Source organism: Lonchura striata, chromosome Z (assembly GCF_050655825.1).
Source record: "Lonchura striata isolate lonStrDom1 chromosome Z, ASM5065582v1, whole genome shotgun sequence".
Taxonomy (NCBI): Eukaryota; Metazoa; Chordata; class Aves; order Passeriformes; family Estrildidae; genus Lonchura; species Lonchura striata.
In genome coordinates, this window is record NC_140740.1 from 60311026 (window position 1) to 60331732 (window position 20707).

The 20707-nt window shown below is 41.4% G+C and overlaps 1 long non-coding RNA gene across 3 annotated transcripts in view; it reads left to right on the plus strand.

Moving 5' to 3' along the window:
• LOC146763856 (uncharacterized) overlaps window positions 1–20707 on the plus strand; it is a 178493-nt gene that overhangs the window by 41648 nt on the left and 116138 nt on the right. Inside the window, exon 1 of one of the 3 annotated variants that reach the window (XR_014951294.1) lies at window positions 1494–20706. The exons of the other annotated variants lie outside the window; for them this stretch is intronic. This is a non-coding gene — a long non-coding RNA (uncharacterized LOC146763856). Of the gene's footprint in view, window positions 1–1493; window position 20707 lie in introns of those variants that run through there. 3 annotated transcript variants of the gene reach the window in all.

Below are 20707 nucleotides of genomic sequence, written 5' to 3' on the forward strand. Positions count from 1 at the left end.
TAGTGAGAGGTTTGGTTAGCAGACCAGAACTGGATGAGTGGCCTGGTAACACCCACTCTGCATTTTAGCCTTCTGGATCTAAAGTCACTGGCTCAGTATAGTCCAGGGCCATCATCTTACAGTTTAGTGATGGAGCTTGTTTGCAAGGCTGTGGTCCTTGAGTTGAACTGAGTTGAGTCTTAGAGGATCAGGAGATAGATACAGTTACCAAAAGTAATGTCTGGTCTGTTATGTGTTTTTCAGGACATAAAGTCTGAAAAAAAGTTTATGGCAGAACTATTATCTTAAAACAGTTCACCCCAAACACAATATATGCAATCCTGTGAAATGCAGACAAGCAGAAAGAGCCTGTTTGAAAAGAAAAGCTTTCAAACCATAGTATAAGGAACCAATGAGTTCTGTGAGGCCTCAGCAAAGGCTGTCAGAGGCCTGTGGGGAGGGGTTGCAGATGTGCCATGGCCAGAAGGCAGCCAGGAGATGCAGGAAAGCCTTGTCTCTGGGGGACTTCACCTAGCCACCATTTCATGTCTTGCACCGAACAGGCAGGAGGGACAGCAGAGGGACACCAAAGGCACTGTGCCCCAGAGACTCTCTCCAGGCAGATGAAAAATATCTCTGCCAATGGATTGCACTGGGACATCGGACTGGGCCTGGTCTTCTCTCATAAGGAACACTTGGGGATGAGCCAGGGGCAGAAAAAGTAACTGTGTCAAAAGCTCCAGGGGCTGTCCTGTTCCTTGCCTTTTGACTCTTTTGGGGGCTTTTCAAACTTGCTTCTGGAGTCCTGTCTTTTGGCTCTCCTGCTCGCTGGCTCTTGCTCACCCTCATGTCTGTCCGGCCTCCCCGAGTCCCTGACTGACGCCCTGCCTGCTTCATCTCTGCATCCCTCCTGAGGCACCTGTGATCCAGCGTCCTGAGCCAGCCCTCCTGCCCATGCTCCTGTCCCTCCTGCCCATGCTCCTGTCCCTCCTGCCCATGCTCCTGCCCCTCCTGCCCATGCTCCTGGCCCTCCTGCCCATGTTCCTGCCCCTCCTGCCCATGCTCCTGCCCCTCCTGCCCATGTTCCTGCCCCTCCTGCCCGTGCTCCTGCCCCTCCTGCCCATGCTCCTGGCCCTCCTGCCCATGTTCCTGCCCCTCCTGCCCATGCTCCTGGCCCTCCTGCCCATGTTCCTGCCCTCCTGCCCATGTTCCTGCCCCTCCTGCCCATGCTCCTGGCCCTCCTGCCCATGTTCCTGCCCTCCTGCCCATGCTCCTGCCCCTCCTGCCCATGCTCCTGCCCCTCCTGCCCATGCTTCTGGCCCTCCTGCCTGAGAACCCCTCAGCCCGTGTCCGGCCGCCCTGGCCGCAGGAGCCGTGCCCGGCCGGCAGCGTGCACAGCCTCGCCTCGGGACATCGACGGCACACCCGACCTCCGCTGGTAGCGCTTTCTTTTCCCTCTGTCTCATCTCTTTCTCCTTCTCTCTTCCATTTTTCTTCCCGGTGCTCTGTCTTCTCTAGCTCTCCTTAGTGGGGTAACTCCTTTTTGTTTTGTCATTTCATTAGCAATAAACAGTTGTCAGATAAAATGTTTGTCTCCTTTGGCTTAGTTTCATTCCCAACCATCTATTTTTTAAAAGAACTCCTTGCAGTTCCCCACACTGGAATGTGACACATAGCCACAATTTTGTAGAACTGAGCAGTACTGCTTTGGAAGGCATAGATAATCATGCTGGAGATGTTACTTGACATTATTGTTGCTTGGTTCTTTCTCCAGGGAGGACAGTGGCAGGGTGTCTGATGTCTGGCGGATCAGGTCTCCTTTGGGAGGTCCTCAGAGAGCAATTACTTCTCCATTCTCTCCTCTAAAGCTTTTGGGGAAGAGTAGTCATGCTCTTTGGGGACTTCAGCACAGCTTTCACACAATGCAGAAATTTGACCAAAGGATTAAAATGGAGTTAAGGACTTAAACCACAACCCTGAGCTGCAGCAAATTAATTGTTCTAATATATCCACAACACAGGGCTTTCTGTTATGTTAGGCACATGATAAGAGGGATACAGGACCTGGGATTGCTGAAAGCCAGATAGGAATGAACATGCAAGGCAAGCAGGGTTGGGTGGGAGCATGTTGCCTAAATGGAGCTTTTGATGCATCATTCACCTCTGTAAGATGGGCTGGGAAGATCCTTCCACCTTGTTTGTAGGCAGCTGGAGTGTGTTACCTTGCTGGAACATGCTGACCTCTGTTAAATGGTCATTGCAGAGCTCTGTAGAGACACTTTCATGAACATGCTTCTCTGGGCTTTGTTTAGAAAAGAAAGAAACAGTTCTTGGAGGGTCTGTAAAAAACAATGTGTATAGAGTGTGTGTATATACTTATGTATGTATATATGCATAGTTTCTCAATTTAGCATATGGACTTAGGATGGAAAGAAATAATTTTGGATCTACCAACCATGAAAAGACATACTAATGCTGAGCCAAAACATGAGAATTTGACCTAGGTTGGTTTATACATATGAGCAAAAATATTTACTCAGCTAGTAAGTATTTGATTAACCTTTGTTTATTGCTTCAAGATGAGAGACAGTTAAAATACAGGAACTCATGGTTGTGGTTTTTTTTTTTGTGGTTTTTTTTTTTTTTTTTTTTTTTTTTTTTTTTTTTTTGGCTAGTGTTCACATCCTCCACAGTGGAAAATATGCTGTAGTTAGGAAAAGAAACTTTTCTTTCTCATCTCAAAATCTGTATTTCAAACTCCAGAGCTGAACTCAAGAGAAATGTACCTTATGTACCTTTTTTTTTTCTCCTTTATCTAGAGCAGAAGACAGAAGTAATGTGAGGCTGTGCATCATGTGGCTGACATGATGCACAGGACAAAGCATGTACAAAGTTTCTGCTCTCTAGGTTGGAGAGAGACAGGGAATATTTTATTTGTAATCTAAAACTAAGCAATGTCAAATACTGTGCCTTTTTAGGCACTTTCTGCTTCTAAGGCTTTACTTTACAAGATGTCTTACACTTCAAACTTGCTCTTTTCAAAGGGAGGACACAAACCCCTTTTTCTAGCTGTGCATTACTTCTAACAACACCCATCTGCCACAGCCACATACTTTCCTAGCTTGGGTCAATAAAGTGGCTCTGCTGCTGTGTGCATGGTTATGGCATGTGGCAGTTTAAAAGATGTCATGAAATTTCCCATTTTTCTTCCTGCTATGTAGTCCAGATTAGGAATTGTTTTGTTCTAAATAACCTGATGGGAGCATGTTGCAATACAGAGAGGCATGTCTGTTCCTGGCTTCTGGATTACAGAGACTGAGAGGAGGGTGGTCATAAGAAGGATCCACCTGAGAACTATAGCATGTGTTGTGGGGTGGGATTAAGAAAAGTGGTAAATGCTTTGCAACCTTTCAGGACTGTAACAAAATGGAGCAAGATGTTTGGATGTAACCCACAAAAGAAATCTCAGCTATTCAAACAATTGTAAAGGGGTTTTTAAATTTTGTTGTTGTCAGAAATCTCAGCTATTCAAAGAATTGTAAAGGGGTTTTAAAATTTTGTTGTTGTCAGAGTTTTTTGGTTTCTTTTTACTTTAAAAAATAATTGTGCTCAATAGGAATAGAGTAAGCTAAGCCTTTGCATGCCCTAATAATTTGTTACTTGAGAATTTTTTAATCTGAATTGACAAGGAAAGAACCCTCTGATGTTGTCCATTATGCCTTGTTCAAAACCAGGTTTTAATGGTGTAAATTGTTTGACAGTTGGAGCAGGAAGAGACTCCATCTGAGGCACTGCTAGAGGCTTAATCTAGTGTAATACTGCAATGCAGAAATGTTAGTAGAATTTTTCTGCTTTTGCAGTGCAACATTTTTAAAACAGCATCCAGTAGAACATGCTTTAGACAAAATGTGAACTCAGCTATAAATAATATAAGGGCATCGTTACAAGCAGGTGTGGTGGCTTTTCAGGAGGAATCTCCAAAGTTGTATGTCTGTCCTTGATAAACTCCAAATCAACCAGTGATCACAAAGGTGGTCTTAGGCAGCATTTTGCAGCTTAGCCAACACTGATATTTCCACCGTGTATGTACCCAGGTGGACAGCAGCTCTGGACAGCTTTCCTCCTAAGAACCAGGGTGTGTACAAAGTCATACAATGCACAGCGCTGTTATTTAGCAAACATTGGTCGTTTTGTTTTGTGGTAAAGTCCTATCTTGAGTTGCCTGTAGCAAATAAACTCTTCAGCAAGACTGGATCTGTAGGTTTAGTTTCTAAGCTGGTTTAGTTCCCCAGATGGCTCTATACACTGCTGAGATGACAGAGGTGGAAGCCAGGAAAGACTGCCCAAGCCTCATGTTCCACTGCTCTGTGTGAAGGACAGTATCTCTTTTTTGTGCCCATGAAAAGTCACATTTTATTAATGTTTTCTTTTCTTGCAGGACACTACACAGTGAAGTAATTCATTAGATAGTCAAAAAACCCCAAACCACATGGACTGTGGTTTCAATTTCGAGGACATGTTTCAAAGCCTGTAAACTTTCAGGATTACACCTAATACAATCCTCATTTCCTGAAAAACCTGTGTTTTGTCAAAGGCAGACATTTTTCAATAACTCTTCTTTGTAGGAGAGGGAACTGTAGCACAGAGAAATGCTATTAATTATACAAGACTATAAAGTTGTTTAATGAGAAGTCTTGGATTTTGTTTTCTAATTTCATGTTCACTGCAAAGGCAACAAAAGATTTGTACATTTTACAAAAAAAATGCATTTCTTTGGGCTGAGTATTCTATTGTTAAATTTATTATTTCTAATTATAATAACAACAAGAATAACAATTTCAAAATTTATTTTACTACCCTTGAATTTACTGATTTATAAGTTCCTATTGATTGCAAAAGTAATTCAGCCTGATGGCCACTGATAACCTCTGATGGACTCAGTCATGGTTATGAGGAGCAAGGGAACAGTCAGATGCATGTCAGAGCTGAGTAGTGATGAGCAGTTTCGAGATGTGAGACATTCAGCTAATGCCAAGGTTGCCAAGATTAAGGAAAATATGTATTTCTCTAACAATTTCTGGGGCTTTGACTGACCCCAGACTCTGCATATTTGGGGAACATTGCCTCTTCTTGCCATGACCATTTTGGGATAGTCCTGGTTTAGACATTACAGAAGTTTTCCTATCCATTAGTATGTCTCTGTAAGACTGCTGGGTGGATAGAGTGGGTCACAAAAAGAGCTTTTGTGGGGGTACTGTTCCCCCACTGTTCTCATGTGCACTCAAAATGCAGTTTCAGTACAGACTGAAGTTTTACTGAATCTACCAAATTCAGTATGTGCTGGATGAATGGTAAAAAAAACATGTTTGCAGCCTGGTTGGGAAGAAGGCTTGGTGGGTTTGTTGGCTGTGAAGCTGGCAGGGAGGAGCAGGGTTGATGGATGAATATCCAAACAAGACAGTAGAAGTTTGCAAACCAGGTGGAACCTGAGTTCAAACCCAGTGCTATGCTTCACTTGCTGGGAGACCTCTGGCAGGTCACTTGACCTCCCTTATGCTCTAATAAACCAAACTGTAAGTTTGCTGGAAAGCTGAAAACCAGATGCTGCATTTGGGAAGTGCTGGCTCAGGCAAAATTCGTTGACACCATTTACAAGACTTATGTGTACTCTGAGCAGCGCTGATCTGACTATCAGTCACAGCAGGTGATGTTAAAGTGATCTTTGGAAATTAGTTTCAGTCAGATTTCTGCTTTATTATTTCCTTATTCAATATTATTCTGATCAGCTTCGAAGAAGATGAGGATGGGCTGAGTTTTTATCTTGATATAGACCAAAACTCCAAGGAAAAACAAATTGTCTTCCAGAGGAACAGCATGGTTGTAAATCAGATTGGAATAGTCAGACACAGATGTCTGCAGAGAGATTCCTGCAGACACTTTTGACCCTTGATGGCAATTTCTAGGCCATATTTATCTCCAACAGAACCTCACATCAGTTCAGATTTTGCATTTGTAATAATTTGACCTATCACCTTTTTTGCCTTTCTCTCTGGTCTTAGTACTTGGTGAGAAAAGTCAGCTGCCTACTTCTGGCACTTCATTCCTTGTCTCCTCACACTGTATGTGTCCTCTCAGTTTTTATCTCTCTGGGGTCAAACCACCTTTGGGATGCTGATAGACTAAAAATGGTGCTGCAAGAAATTGCTTGAACTTCCCATTAGTTGTGTGCTGTGCATAGAAGACCTGACAGGGAATAGGCACAAATGCAGTCCTGTGAGGGCTAATGTCTAAATCTGTGCTTGCAATATGAGATGAGATGTGCAAACTGTGCTATAGAAGAGGATGCCGATCTAGAGCTATTTCTGCCCTGGTGTATCTGCAACTGTGTCCTTTTAGTCATGATATTTTTGGCAAGTGTTGAGGAGCTTTAGACTGTTCCAGCTGTATAAATCATATGAGTGAAGGGTTTTCAGGTTGATACTATACAATTCTGAGCATGTGCATGTTTTCTGTTTCACTTTCTGGGTCTTGGGATGAATAAAGTGAAAATATGGTATTAATCTGAATACCAAAATAACTTTTCACTCATGCTCATTCTGCAAACATCAAAGCTATGAAATGAACTGGTCCATTCTATTATTAGCTGGCTGTCATACATAGGGTTCATATTTGTGTAAGATAGGTCTATCCTCCCTTCTAGTTTTTAAAAGAACAAGACAAATTTCACTTTGTTCTTAAATTGACTCACTTTTTGGTCAATATATTGTAAAAAAGAACATTTTGCAAACATTTGTAAAGTTTGATAGAGAAGTATATGGTGAGGAACTGAGCAATACTGCTAAATTTTGTTAAGTTAGAGAAACATACAGTACATAAAGGAGTGGATCAATCACTCTGTGTACAGAGCTCTTACAGTTCACTGCTTTATGCCAATTAAATACAAACCAAGTAAAGAAATAAATGTTTTGGGCACAAAAATTTTATTAGAAGATTATGAGCTAAGCAACAACACTATAAAGCAGAACTTAAAACAAAGTTATGGAAAGTCCACTATAAAACAGCCTGTGTATGATTCTAATCCATAAAAATTGGAGCATGTGACTACATTTCTACAAACCAGAACAATTGCTACCCCTAATGAAGTTGAGACGTGCTTATCTGAAAAGAAAAATATAATACTGGTAGAAAAAGAGTCTGCAGTTAAAAAAAAAAGGCAAGTTAGTTTTTATCAAAACCCAGGAGCTATTTAATTATCATCACTATTAATATACAAATTAAAAGAAATTAGTAGGTAGCTTTGAAATTGCATGCATTTTTTATTTAGATCAAACTCAATATTGTGCAGGCCACTTCTTTTTCATGCTGGGGAATGAGAACATTTTGTCAAGTGGCAGCCATTTACTCTTAATTAAATATTACCAGCTGAAGCCCAGCTGCTCAAGAACTACAGAGAACAGTGATTCCCTGAAAAATATAGGCTGTATTTGAAAGAAAGGTCTTAATTAATTCTTGTTTCTCTATACATCTTTTCTGGTTTTAGACCTTCATCTAGAAACTTACTTGTGCATGAACTGAAATTTACTTGTGCATATACTGAAATCCCATGCTGGCCTAGGAAAATATTACAGTGTGTATGTCAACTTTTCTTAGGAAATATAGGCACAGTATTTAGTTCATTGGATGAACCACTGATTTCTCCAGCAGAAAGGAGGTACAACAGCAAATGCAAGGAGAAATACTGAAGTCAATTTTTCTTTCGTGTGACTTAAATATGTACTTAAATTTAAACACATGCTGAACTAACCTTTCTGCATAGGGATGCTTTCCTGTCTCTGAATGCTGATTACAAACATATTTCTGGCAGATGTTTATGTTTCTGATGCAATTGAGTTCCTTGGCTTTGAAGGAGTAACTTCTTCAAAGTACAGCAAAATGGCAAAGGAGTATTTTTAAACACCAACCTTTCCAGCAGTGGAGTAGCCTATGCTCTTGAAAGGCACATATTTGATGGGAAAAATGTGTCCCACCTGCATGGTTACTAAAGTATAATTCACCTCAAAGACTATGGGTAAGATTGTTTACTTAGGTAACAGTGTATTTAATGGTGCAAGCATGAAATGATCAAACCAATTTTTCTACAGGGCAACTTCATTCAATGGATGTGGACATTCATATAAATTATGTTACAGTTTCTGTACAGGTTTCATAATACTGCCACCATACTGTCCTGCAAAGCTGAAGTCAGTTATTTATGAATTATTGAGATGATGGCATTGCAGTAAATTATATTGTTTCAGATTAACCCTTCATATGTGAGATTTCAAAGCATTGACTGTATTTATAGTTATCCTGGGGTGCTGAGACCTTATCTAATCCCTTTTTCAAGTTTACTTCAAGATGATATTGGTTAGAGGGTTCCACAGGCAAGGAATCTCTGCATTTCTGGGCTGTAATGCTGAGCAGTAAAACTCGTTTTCCTTTCCAGGAAGATCTGTTATTTTGGTTGAGGTGCTTAGCAGGTGTTACTTTTAAAATAACTTGGGCTTTAATGAGCAGATTCTTGTTTTCCTCTACTTCCTACCTCAGGCGGAAGAAATGTCAGTGGGAGCTTAGGAAATAAAGAGTCATCTTTCCTCCCAGCAGGGTTTGTCATCTGAGCATGGAGGGCTGTGGCTGACCTCTCTACTTGAAGCTCCTTTTGTGGCCTGTTTGCTCTGTGCTTTGTGTGGGCAGACACAGCACATCTTGCTTGTAAAAAGCCATCTCAGCTGCCTGGTGCCCAAAAGTGAGTTAACCCAATGGTAAAATATACTGCAAAAAATACTGTGAGGCCAAAACCCCAAAGGTTTGTTGGCCTGGCAAGGAGTTACTGAATGAGCAGGAAACATCCTCATGTTAACAGTAACGCATTTAACAATTAATGCAGGTTCTCCACCTGAATGGGGAAAAATATATAATGGATAAATGACACAGGCATAGCCAAGTCATTGAGGTATTTCTGAGGAAAACTGATGCATGATTTTGTCTCTCTTCCTGCTTTCAGTTCTGCCACATCAATATTCTTGTCTCAATATTCTCTTCCTTTGTCTTTCTAGCCTTTACCCCAAAGGTAGAAATGCTGGGCTAACATGTTGACCTTGTGATCAATAGTACTGAGTACCCCTGGTGTAGTGAAGGGCTTCACTCATCTCCATCAGCTTTCCTTGGTGTTTGTCTGGGTCATTTTTGTTGTTGTTTTGAATCCCTTCAGTAGAGGGGGAAAACATTTCCACTTCTCTGTCTACCATCTCCCCTTTTTCTGTCGGACACAGAACCTTGTTGGGTGAGTTTAGCTCGTTAGCTGGCTCTGCTTTGGAAGTAGTTCCCAGAGTGGACAACAAAGGGTACAACTATGGCAGGTGACAACCAGTCATTTCTAGCTTTGGGGTAAAGGACAGAAGCCTGAGGGAAGGCCACTGCATGTGATACCAGAGGTAAGACGTGTTCCTGGAAGTGGGTCACAGTTACCATAGAGTCATGGACTCATAGGATGTTAAGGGGTAGGAATGGACCTTGAGATCATGTAGTCCCAACTCCCCCTGCTATGAGCAGGAGCACCTCCCAGCCTCAAGATGTCTGGCCTGCCTGTTAACACTGCCAGGGTCAGGGCACTCACAACCTCCCTGGGAAATTTTTCCAGCATCTCACAACACTCTCAGTAAATTTCAATTTTTACCCATTTCCCCATGTTCTATCACTGCAGCTCCTGATGAACAGTCCCTCTCTGGCTCTCCCTGTAGGCCACTGTCAGATACAGGATAATGCTATGAGGTCTCCATGCAACATTGTCTTCTCCAGGCTGAACAGCCAAAATTTTCTCAGACTGTATTTCTAGAGGAGGTCTTTCATTCCTCTTATCAGCTTCATGACCTCCTCTGGTCTCACTCTGACAGTTCCTTGTCCTTCTTTGCTGGGCACTCCAGGCCTGGGTGCAGTACTCCAGCTGGGGTCTCATCAGAGAAGTGTAGAGGGGCAGAATCCTCTTCTTCACCCTCCTGGCTGCGTTGCTTTGGGTGCAGCCCAGAACACAAGTGGCTTTCTGGGCTGTGAGTACACACTGCTGGTTAATGTTGAATGAACCATCACCCCAAATCTTTCACCACAGGGCTGCTCTCCATCACTCCTCTGCCCTAGCTGTTGGTGTGTCTGGGATTGCCATGACCCAGCTGTAGGACCTTGCACTTTGCTTTGTTGCCCCCATGAGGTTTGCACTGGCCCAGCTCTCAAGCCTGTGCAGGTCCCTCTGGATGCCATCCCTTCCCTCCAGCGTGTCGACTGCCCCGCACGGCCTGGTGCTGCCAGTGACCTCGCTGAGGGTGCCTTTGATCCCACCGTCCATGGCCCTGACAAAGATGTTGAGCAGTGCTGGCCCCAGCAGTGACCCTGAGGGACACCACTCCTCTCTGGTCTCCACATGGACCATGAGCCCTTGACCACACTTTGTGGCTGCCCATCCAGCCAGTTCTTTATTCACCCAGTGGTCCATCCCTCCAATCCATGTCTCTCCAATTTAGAGATAAGGATGTCATGTGGGACAGTGTCAAACACTTTGCATAAGTCCAGGAGGAGATGTCAGTATCTCTGCCCCATCCATCCATCTATGCTGTCAGCCTAGACAGAAGGTCACCAGATCTGTCAGGCACCAAATTTGCCATTAGTTGGCTGTTATCCACCATGTGGGCTATTATCAATCCCCCTTTTGTTTCCATGTGCGTTAGCAGACTTTCCAAGAGAATCTGCTCCAGGATCTTCCCTGGAGTGAAGATGAGACTGGCTGGTCTCTGTAGTTCCCTGGATCTTCCACTTGCCACTTTTTAAAAACTGCTGTTACAATTCCCTTTTTCCAGCCATCATGGACTTCCTTTGACTGCCATGATTCAGAGGAGCTTGAACCCCAGAGTAAGGAAATGGGTGGTCCTCCCTAGGCAAGGATGTATTAATTACCTAGCTAATGACCATGGAGCATCCTGGCTGTACATGCACGTGGTGTCCTCTGAAGTGGCTGGTGTGGAGACAGTAGCCCTTGTTCCCCTGTGGTAGGCCAGAAGATCTTGGACTTCATCTATCCCTCCTCATTGTTTCAGCAGCAGCTTAGCAATGTCACAAATGCTGTTCAGTGAGTTAGTTATGTTTCAGCTCTCCGTGGGCTACTTTTGGTTTTTCATGGAATGAGAGATAATACAGTTAAATCTAGAGTATCACTATTTCTGAGGGAGTGGCTCTATTACTGTCAACAAATGCTGATCCTATTATCACACAGGAGATAGCAGCTCCAGGATTCAGCACCATTGCTTGCCAGCAGATCTTTCTAATTTCAGAGGTCATCAGAAACATCTGTAATTGTGATTGATTTCATATTCTGTTGTCACAGAAGTCCTGGACTTCCATGTCAAAGGTTCTGTGATTGTGCATGTAGTGATTAACAAGTTAATAGGTAAGTTACAGTCTTCTGGTTAAGCCCTACCTGTAAGGCTTTGGATTGATGTCACTGCCACATGCAAGTTCTGTGACCTCAGGAGAGCCACTTACTACCTCTGTTTCCATTTTCCAGCTGAGAGTATTACTTTAATTTTACCTCACTGGGTTGCTGGGCATATTCATTAAGCAGATGGTATTACGGCAATGCAAACATTTTTGGAGGATCCTTATGAATATGAATCTCATCACAGCTGTTTTTTCTTCATCTCTTCTCTGTGGTGGGCTGACTCTAAAATAAAGTGTACTTGTTGTCCTTTTAAAGTAGTTCACCCTGTCTGCTTTTTGTCTGGCACTGAATTAAAAGGCTGAGCAAGATGTAAATCTCAGCAGGATTTGTTTTCCAAAAAGTTACAGTCCAACCAAACAAAGATGCACTGTAATTTTAAGAAGACTATGTTTATATTCCAGCTTAGGTGATAGCAAGGGGGATGGCTTTGATTAAACCAAACAAGCTAAAAAAAACCTCAACAAACCCAAAACCTCTTAAATTGAATGAGTCATTGCAGATGATGTCTCTTGGTACTTCTGACAGGACTGCAATAACCAGAGGTTTGGGGCAGATGTGCCGAGGCTTTCCTCTACAATGAGTTTCTGCAGGAAAATGGCAGGACTTAACTGAAAATTTAATTTTAGAAAGTTTTGTCTTTTAGATAGAGAAAACTCAAAGATAATAAAGAACAGGAGAGGGGAAAAAATGTCAAGATGGAAAGGTTTGTATGCAGTCCCATTCCCTTCCTGTGCTGGTTCTGCCAGCCGTCTCTGCTACCATGGGTCCAGTGGTTTTGCTGGTAGGAATTTGAGTCTTTCCCTCCATCACCTGGGGTCCAACTTGTGTTTTCATCCCTTGTTTATACACAGCACCTATGTATTTCTTTTCCCATCTCTGCTCTGCAGGGCACCACGAGCTGGAGGAGACATCACTTCATTCTCCCTTACAGCTCCCACATATCCATCTGTGGAGAGTGACAGCTCATGAGCTCCTGGGAGTGATCAAAATAAGCTCATCCCCTGTGCAGTACTCTGACTGCCACCATATCTCAATGTTTTCCATGTTCTTTAGCTCTGTTCATGTGCAGTCCTTTCCCAAAGGCACTGGACTGTCCTCCAGGACTTCCTTGAATGAAGTAGTTTGGTTTATTTGTTGACTCTTTCTGGTTTTGTTTTTTAAATTCCTGCATGCTGTGATTTCAATAGTGATAGAGCATAAATAAGTCTTGCCAGATCTTCAGCTAAACTAAGCAGACAGAGCTCTAGTGACATTGGTGGGCATGGATAAGTTACCACATCTGAACACAAGTACCAGAGACTCCATCCTGCTGACACAGAAGACAATGGCAAACCTCCCGCTGACTTCATATGAAGCAGGATCTGACATTTAGAGAAATATCTGGAGAGGTTTGCTTATGGGAACTCCAGAGAACTTACAATAACATAAATTTCATTCTTTCCTCTGTGTGTCCAAATGTGAGGTCACTTGTTCAATTACACCCTTATTCTTATTCTGTTGGGTAATGAGGGGAAAACAAAAGAGCATTTGCATTTGCTTATAGCACTGTATTTTTCCCCAAAGCTAACACAATGGCACTAGGCAGTTTTGCTCTCATGAAATGTACCCAGCCAACAAGAAAAAAACCAAAACCCCATAACTGAATAGTTGTAAATGTTATTGAAAGGATTTGTAATGGGTTCCAAGGGGCTTTATGGAATGGTTTGAAGAAAGCTTAATTCTTTAAAATTGTTTTTGAGGTGAACATGCATTTAATTATATTTCAATAGAGTTTAAAGGCCTCCTGTTATTAGCATTGTTCAGGGAAAAGCTCCTATATTTTTTCAAATGTACTCCTTAATTCAAATCTTTTCCTGCAATTTCATATTGGGAGATAAATTTTTTTTACATGCTGATTACTATTTCTGTGAATCTCAGGCAGGTAAAAGAATGAGTTATTGGAATAATTTTATTTTGATGACCTATTGGCTAAAAAGCCTTAAATCACAGTGATTGCAAAGTGGTACAATTAGGCTGAGTAAAGACTACAGATTGTTCATCCAGGTTCTCTGAAAATGGCACAACAAGTCTGATTGAAGCAGGATGTCATAACAAATTTGTGTGGTGTGGTAGATGAAGCCTGCTGGAATGATATAGTGAAGAGGGATGCAGCAAAGAGAGCCATTGTGAGCTGTGAAGGAATAGGACACTGTGTTTCCTTATTTCTCTATTTACCCAAATGATCAAATCCAGGCTTGGCTTAGCTCTCACTGTCCTCTGCTTCTAGTGCTGCACTGTCTTGGATCCATGCCACAATCTGTCCTGACACGGAATATTTGCTATGTTGCATAGCATGGGATTTAAAATTGGCCCTTGGTTTATTAAATTCAAAAGAGCAATATAATATGGGGAGAAAAAAGAATGGAGCAGCACCTCTAAATATCCAGTGAATTTGTTACTTCCCACCTAAGACCAGGCTTGCTTAACTGTAAGCTAAATACCTTGTCTTACACACTTACCAAAGCTACCATCATATCTAGTGGAAATAAAAGTTGCATATCTATAATCTCGCTGTATGAATATAAAAGGTTGAATTCTAATTTACTACCTAGTCTCCCTGCAGGCCAGGAGCCAGCTGGGTTGTCTCAGTTATGCCATAAGAAGGTTGCTGAAGCAAACCCCTAGGCTAAATGTATGAATGTCAATATACTTGTCTGGCTTTTGTAAGGAGGATTAGCATGTCCAGTTGAGAAACAGTACCTGTTGTTCAGTCTTTGGCAGCAGTCACAGAGTCAGTCCAGCATTTGTTTGACTCCCCTTTTGATACACATCTATAAAGAAAATTGGTTGTTGCACAGTCCTACTGCAGGAAGTTCCCTTCTGCAAAGAGAATAGTTGTCCAAAGGTGATATCCTGACCTCAAGTATGTTGCAGCTTTGGCTCAGCCCACTTTAGCAGAGATTTTGACCTTGGAGATTTTCCAATCCAAATGCCAAAGCAATTAGAGAATGGAATACTTTGCAAATGGTTGGTGCCAATTTGAGTGTTTTTTGTAAGAACAGCAACTAGCACTATTTCTTTTAATTAATGGCTACTGTGCTTGTTGTATCTTTACTGCTAATTTTACTAGCTCCTTTAGAGTACTTTGTACTTGGAGAATGTATATATAATTTATTATTTCCCCTGCCCAGAGGCAATCACAGTGTATATCAGATAATGTGCAACACAATGAGGACAAAGTGAACAGTGCAAAGTTAAAATTTATGCAGGTAACCTTTGTGACTGTTGCATCAGTCATAAGGTTTTTGTCAGTTTATATGGTTTGTTGTATTAGCTAAGAAATGGAAATGAGTTGACAAGGCAAGTTGAAACAAGCACACCCTGACATGTGAAACAAAAGCACTTTTTAATGTAACTTTAATCTTTAAGCTATCATTCATCTGTGGCTAGTTTGCTGCAAGTTTTAAGATACCCTAGGTCTCACATCTACCTAATTTTATCCAGCTTCAGTTGCATCTTAAGGCCAGAATTTGGTATGGGAAAATAATTCACCTTTATTTCTTGACTGCACTGGTATATTTTATTTCTGATCATTTTTTCCTATCTAAAGTAATTCAACCAGAAACAAGACTGACATATCCTAACCACGTCTTGGGAAAACCAAAGACAAATCTGAGGCTCACATCTTTTTCTCAAACTGTCTTTTTCCCAGGCTGCTTAAGACCTTCCTTTGCATCTTAGAGATATACATTATGTTCCTTTGATGTGTCAATATCCTATTAGGGAAGTTTGGTACTGGACAGTTAGCATGTTAGTACCATAAGTAGAGGTATCAAGAAGAGAAGGGACTGATGGTTATGTCTGAAACACAACTTTCTGGATAGCCATGGAGCCAACCAGAGATTGTTGGCACTTACACACCATAAGAAGGAACAAGACATGACTGTAGAAAGAGCCATGCAAACATAGGGCAGCACTTGTCTGGGGCAAACATCTTTTCTCTTGTCCCTGCAGATGAATGCAAAACAGTACAGCACAAGCACAGAAATCCTTCCTTCCTTCCTTCCTTCCTTCCTTCCTTCCTTCCTTCCTTCCTTCCTTCCTTCCTTCCTTCCTTCCTTCCTTCCTTCCTCCCTTCCTCCCTTCCTCCCTTCCTCCCTTCCTCCCTTCCTCCCTTCCTCCCTTCCTCCCTTCCTCCCTTCCTCCCTCTTACAGCCTGGATATACTTGTCTCCTCTCCCCTGAAGAGTGTTTTCTCTCTCACTGCTGTAAAGAAATAAATATTTGCAATCTGTTTTATGTTTTTGATTCCTGTTAGCTTGTATGTGTGTGCAAAACCTGTCATTTCAGTGTGGCTCTGTTGTGGTGGTTTAGCATGCTTATTTTGCATTCAAAGGCCATTTCCAGGAGATGGTAAGGAGTGCTTAGTGGTCAAGGAGATCTTTAGAGCTAAACTCTGTTAGTAGGATGCTTTACATGCTTGAGTCTAATGATGAAATCTAATTATGAAATCTCATTACAATATATTGTAATGTTTGCACAAAAAATAAAACTGTTTGGTTTAAAAAGAGAAGAATAAAGAAATGGTCCTCACACTTCCAATATGTTTTGACCTGGCCTTGCATTCCCTGCTGTGCTCTTCAGTCCCAGGCTGTCATTACCGGTGCTATGATATTTCCCATGGTGTGAGGCTGCTCCATAGCTGCTGCTCCACCAAACTGGGGAAGCATAGCCCCACACCTGCCAGCCCCACCTCCTCTTGTGCTTCTGCACTTAGGGCAGGAGCAGCCCAGGATTGTTCCTTGGTGTCTCAGTTTTATGGCCTTCAGGCTGTAATTTGGCATTGTTTTATATGTCTCTGACCCTTTTAAATTTTCAGGTGTACTGTTTGATCATGGGTTTCAGGAACCAGTGTGTTTGCACAAGTGGCTGTATATGGAGTCACAGGAGGATTTCCTCTGATAGCACAGATCACATGGGAGGGGCAGCAGGTGCAGCTGGCCTGCTGCATCTCAAAAGCAACAGGTAACTTCAGCTGCAGCACTGTGGCAGATTTCCTTTCTAAAGGCTAAGTTATAACCTCAAAACAACGTAGAACCTTTTAATAGTTAAATATTTACCCACTACTGCATAAAAGCTTTATAAGGTGGTACTATCTTATTGTTGCACAGAGCATTCCAGCACAGCACAGCATTGCAATGGGAATAAAAGGCTCTGCAGCCCCAGGAAGCCTCCTGTCCAAGGCTGTAATTCAGCAGCACTGCAAGTGCAATGCAGTGACCACTAGGAACTAGGAACCACTGGAACCACTGGAACTAGGGGCTCCCAAAGGACTCACTCACAGTGGAATCACACCATTAGCCTCACCCATCCTAGCCCCAGTGGGTGAGCATTGAAACAAAGCCAGACAAGTGGCTTAAAGTCAAGTCCTGAGATTTTTTTTTTCCCTTGAAATCTACATCTGGCTGAATTGGCAGTGGAGTTCTATTGCCATGTTTCATGTTAGCTTCAGGTTTATTTTATAGTGATAAACACAGTTAAGTAAGAGAATACCTCAGAAGTAATGGAGATTCTGGGAGTATCAGGTCAGAATTCATACAAAGCTAGTAGAATAGATAGATGTAGACTGAACATTATGTTTTATAGGTAGCAGGGTACTAATTAAAATGTATACAAGAATAGTTTTAGTGTTGTAATAGTGAAACACCCTCACAAACTTAGCAGGTTTCCAAGTATATATTATGGCTAATAGGATTTACATGTTTTCATATATCTTTCCTATAATGACAGGTATTTCCTTCAGGTGTTCTTTTCATGTATTTATTTAGGCTTCAACAACAGTGATTTTGTTATAAAATACTCTAAAACCTGGACTGATTTTGTTGGTGGTGGTGCTGGTGTTTTTCCTTTGTTGTTGTTGTTGTTGTTGTGGTTGGTTTTTCTTTTTTGTTCCTATAAAGAAATTTCAGCCCAATAGAACTAAACATTGTCAAGAACCAAGGATTTTGTTGTTTGGATAGATGTAGGGACTAAACTTTACTGCAATCTGAGGTTGTCAGATATATGCTTTTGGTTTTGGAGTTCAGGAAAATGCAGTGAAAGCTACAAAGTCTAAATCTTTCATTTTATATTCTTAGGCTCAAGGTATCAAATCTTCATATAATTGCATTTTAGGCAAGATACTGAACACATAAGAGGGAAAATATTTAATCAAAACTTGCTGCCATGTAGAGGAAAACAATTAGGCTTTAATTTTATATATCTGCCTTTTCAATTAAATTTTAAGAAAAGACTGGTGATTTTTGGTTTCAGATGTTCTTCAGTAGTAACTTGAGATAATTTTAAAGACATTCGCATTTTTAAGAGGGTATTGGAAAATTGCCTTCTGAAAGTAAATGTTTTTTGTAGTGGTGAACACAGTTAATCTCTAGTTCCCCTTTAAAATATCTGGCAATAAAGAGAAAAATAATCTTTGGCTTGGTTCTGTTTTTCTTATATTGTTCATGGGCCATATCCTCTTTCTTCTAGCTTCTGTGTCAAAATGTCTATGGACTTTTGGCACCAAACTCAGGCCTTAATTTTGCAAGTTATCTGCAAGCGATCAGCATAATATATAAAAATACAGTGATTATTTAATGTGTTTATTTTTTTTATCCCTGGCTAAATATGCAGTAATTTTGTTCTTTTGCCATTTTTCCTTCCCCAGCTGGTGTTCTGGAAGTCTAGCTAAGCAGCTTGTAATAATTTTCTTTTATCAATAATTTATTCCATTGCTTTCCTCTCTCCTGACCCTGATGGGTTGCTTACTTCATACTTTCATTTAGAAATACTTCTTTCTGCACAGTAAGACCAACTTACACTGATCTGTATTTCTTTAGAGACCATATCAGCATGGATTCAAGAATCCAAGTATATTATAATAAAAGCTCAGGCTTATCTTTTCCACTTCAGCTGCTGACCAAAGACTCGTGAATGTTCTTCTGACCTTTGAAGACACCAGTTCAAATTCTTCTTCCAGGATCAAGGGGTTACCTCAAAATCTGTATTTCATGGTAGTGCTATTTGTTTGGTGAAAGTTTAGTCCATCTTCCTGGTGAGCATATTTTAACTCTATGTGGTGTTTCAAGGCAGACAGAAATGCTTGGAATTCATTATCTCAGCAAAAAAAAGTGGAAAACAGGAATCTGAGTTACATTTACAAAACATCTGTCTATGGCCCTTTTTTTTCCTCTATGCAGCCTTTATTCTTTGCATTCTCCCAGGATCTGAGTGTGCTAGTGAGCAATCACACTCTCTTGCTGTGATGTGAGAGTAAGTGATTTGCATGGAATCTGGGAAATGTGGTGGATCAGGATTTTAAAAAGGAAAAAACTAACTGAACATCAGACGTGCAGTGAGCACACTTTGTCCTCACTATACCAAGAGAGAGATGCTGGAGCAGGCAGGACTACAGCATGGTTAAAGGGTTCTGTTGGGGAAGAGCCTGGGGTATTGGAGGGAGTCAGGAGGAGCAGGGTGTCTCATGGGGTAGTGGGGCTTGTGTTCTCCTCCAACCATCTCAGCCCCTGAGAGCCCGTGGGAGCTTGGTGTTTGTTTAGGAGATGAGTGAGGTTTGGTGTCTGGGACAGATGTAGTTCTCCTTCAGCCATCAGAAAGGAGAAGTATGGAAGTTACTAGATGCCAGTGTCACACAGCATGGATTTAGGGAGCTATTAGCTTTTGCTCTGACTTTCTGGTTATTTTCCAAAAGCACCTGTGAGACCAGGTGACAGTTCGAGCACAGGAAAATATTGAGACCCAGGTGACACTTCAAGCACAGGAAAATATTTGGCACTAGCTGCTCCCTCTGAACATGTTTTATATACTCCCTTTACACATGCTTGCTTTGTTTTCATGAGGTTTTTTTCCAGCAAAGGCAATAACCAGCAGACATGCTTGAGCTGCGGCTCTACATCCAGGCTTGGCTGTTCAACCATGTTATCACTGTTACCACTGTTCCCCTAAACTAAGGATTAAGGCTATTAGTAAGGTATCAACATTTAAATACTGCATCTAACAGTTCCAGTCCCTGCCTCTAGCTAGAGATCTTGTTCAGGCCTCATTCCTCTGTTATTTGTCCTACGCCCCATGCAAATGGGCACACCATAAGCTTTTTAATGCCCATCTATTCCTGTTTCAGGAAGGAGAAGAAAATCCTAGTCTGAGACATGAATTTACATGTCTGTTCCACTACAGGTCTATCTCTGTTCATATTACTGCTGGAACATTTTGCCTTTTGTCAGACACAACAACTTTTGAGCTTCCTTTTCCTCTGGAGACAGCATAAGGAATCTCTAGCTTTTTTTTTTTTTTTTTTTTTTTTTTTTTTGTTGTTGCTTTTAGCTTTGCCTGTCTTAAAAGACCTCATTCCCTTTTCTAAACATTTCAGGAAGAAACATAACAAACTTCTTCTTTACAGATAGGAAGTTAAGCACAGGCAAAGCAGAGCAGTGGAAGGGTACAAATTCCATAAATTCTGTAAATATCTATCACTAAAAAAATCTTATTAGCTAATACTGAGAGTCCTACATATCCTTTTTTCTTCCAGTAGAAGCCGAAAAAACTCCTATTTGTTTGGACTCCATTTCTTCAGGAGGCCTCCACAAACTCTGGCAAACTTGGCCTAAGTCTACCTTGTGTTATGCAGTATTCTTTTCTGAATCAGATTGAAATTATACTTCTGGACATTGCTCTTCTGACTGTTCTGTTTAGAAAAGTAGTAACACCACCCTAAATTTTATATGCTTGGCAGATTTGATGCTTGAAGTTGGAGATAGTATCTGTGCATTTTGTAGGCCAAGAAAATGTTTGTGAGGTCCCTTTTGGAAAAAGTAACTCTTGCTTTAAGGCTTTAAAGTCAATTGCAGTTAATAATGGCTTTCCTTAGAAAAGTTGAACTGATTTCACAGTAAATAATTTTTTCTCTCTTTTAATCATCCTAGAGGGGTATTCTACTTGCAACAGTTTCCTGTTAAAAAAATAACTTCTTCAGTTTCAGCTTTTAAGGCAGTGAAATAATTTTTGTCACGATGAGTAGGATGGTTGGGTTCTCTTAACCCTAGCCTCTGTTTATTATCACGTTCTTGCCTTCCCAGTGCCCCCAAGCTCTTCTCTAACTGTATGAATTACCTGTTCCTCCTAGGGATGTCAGCTTGATGAGATCCATATGGGAACTATTTTTGAAACAG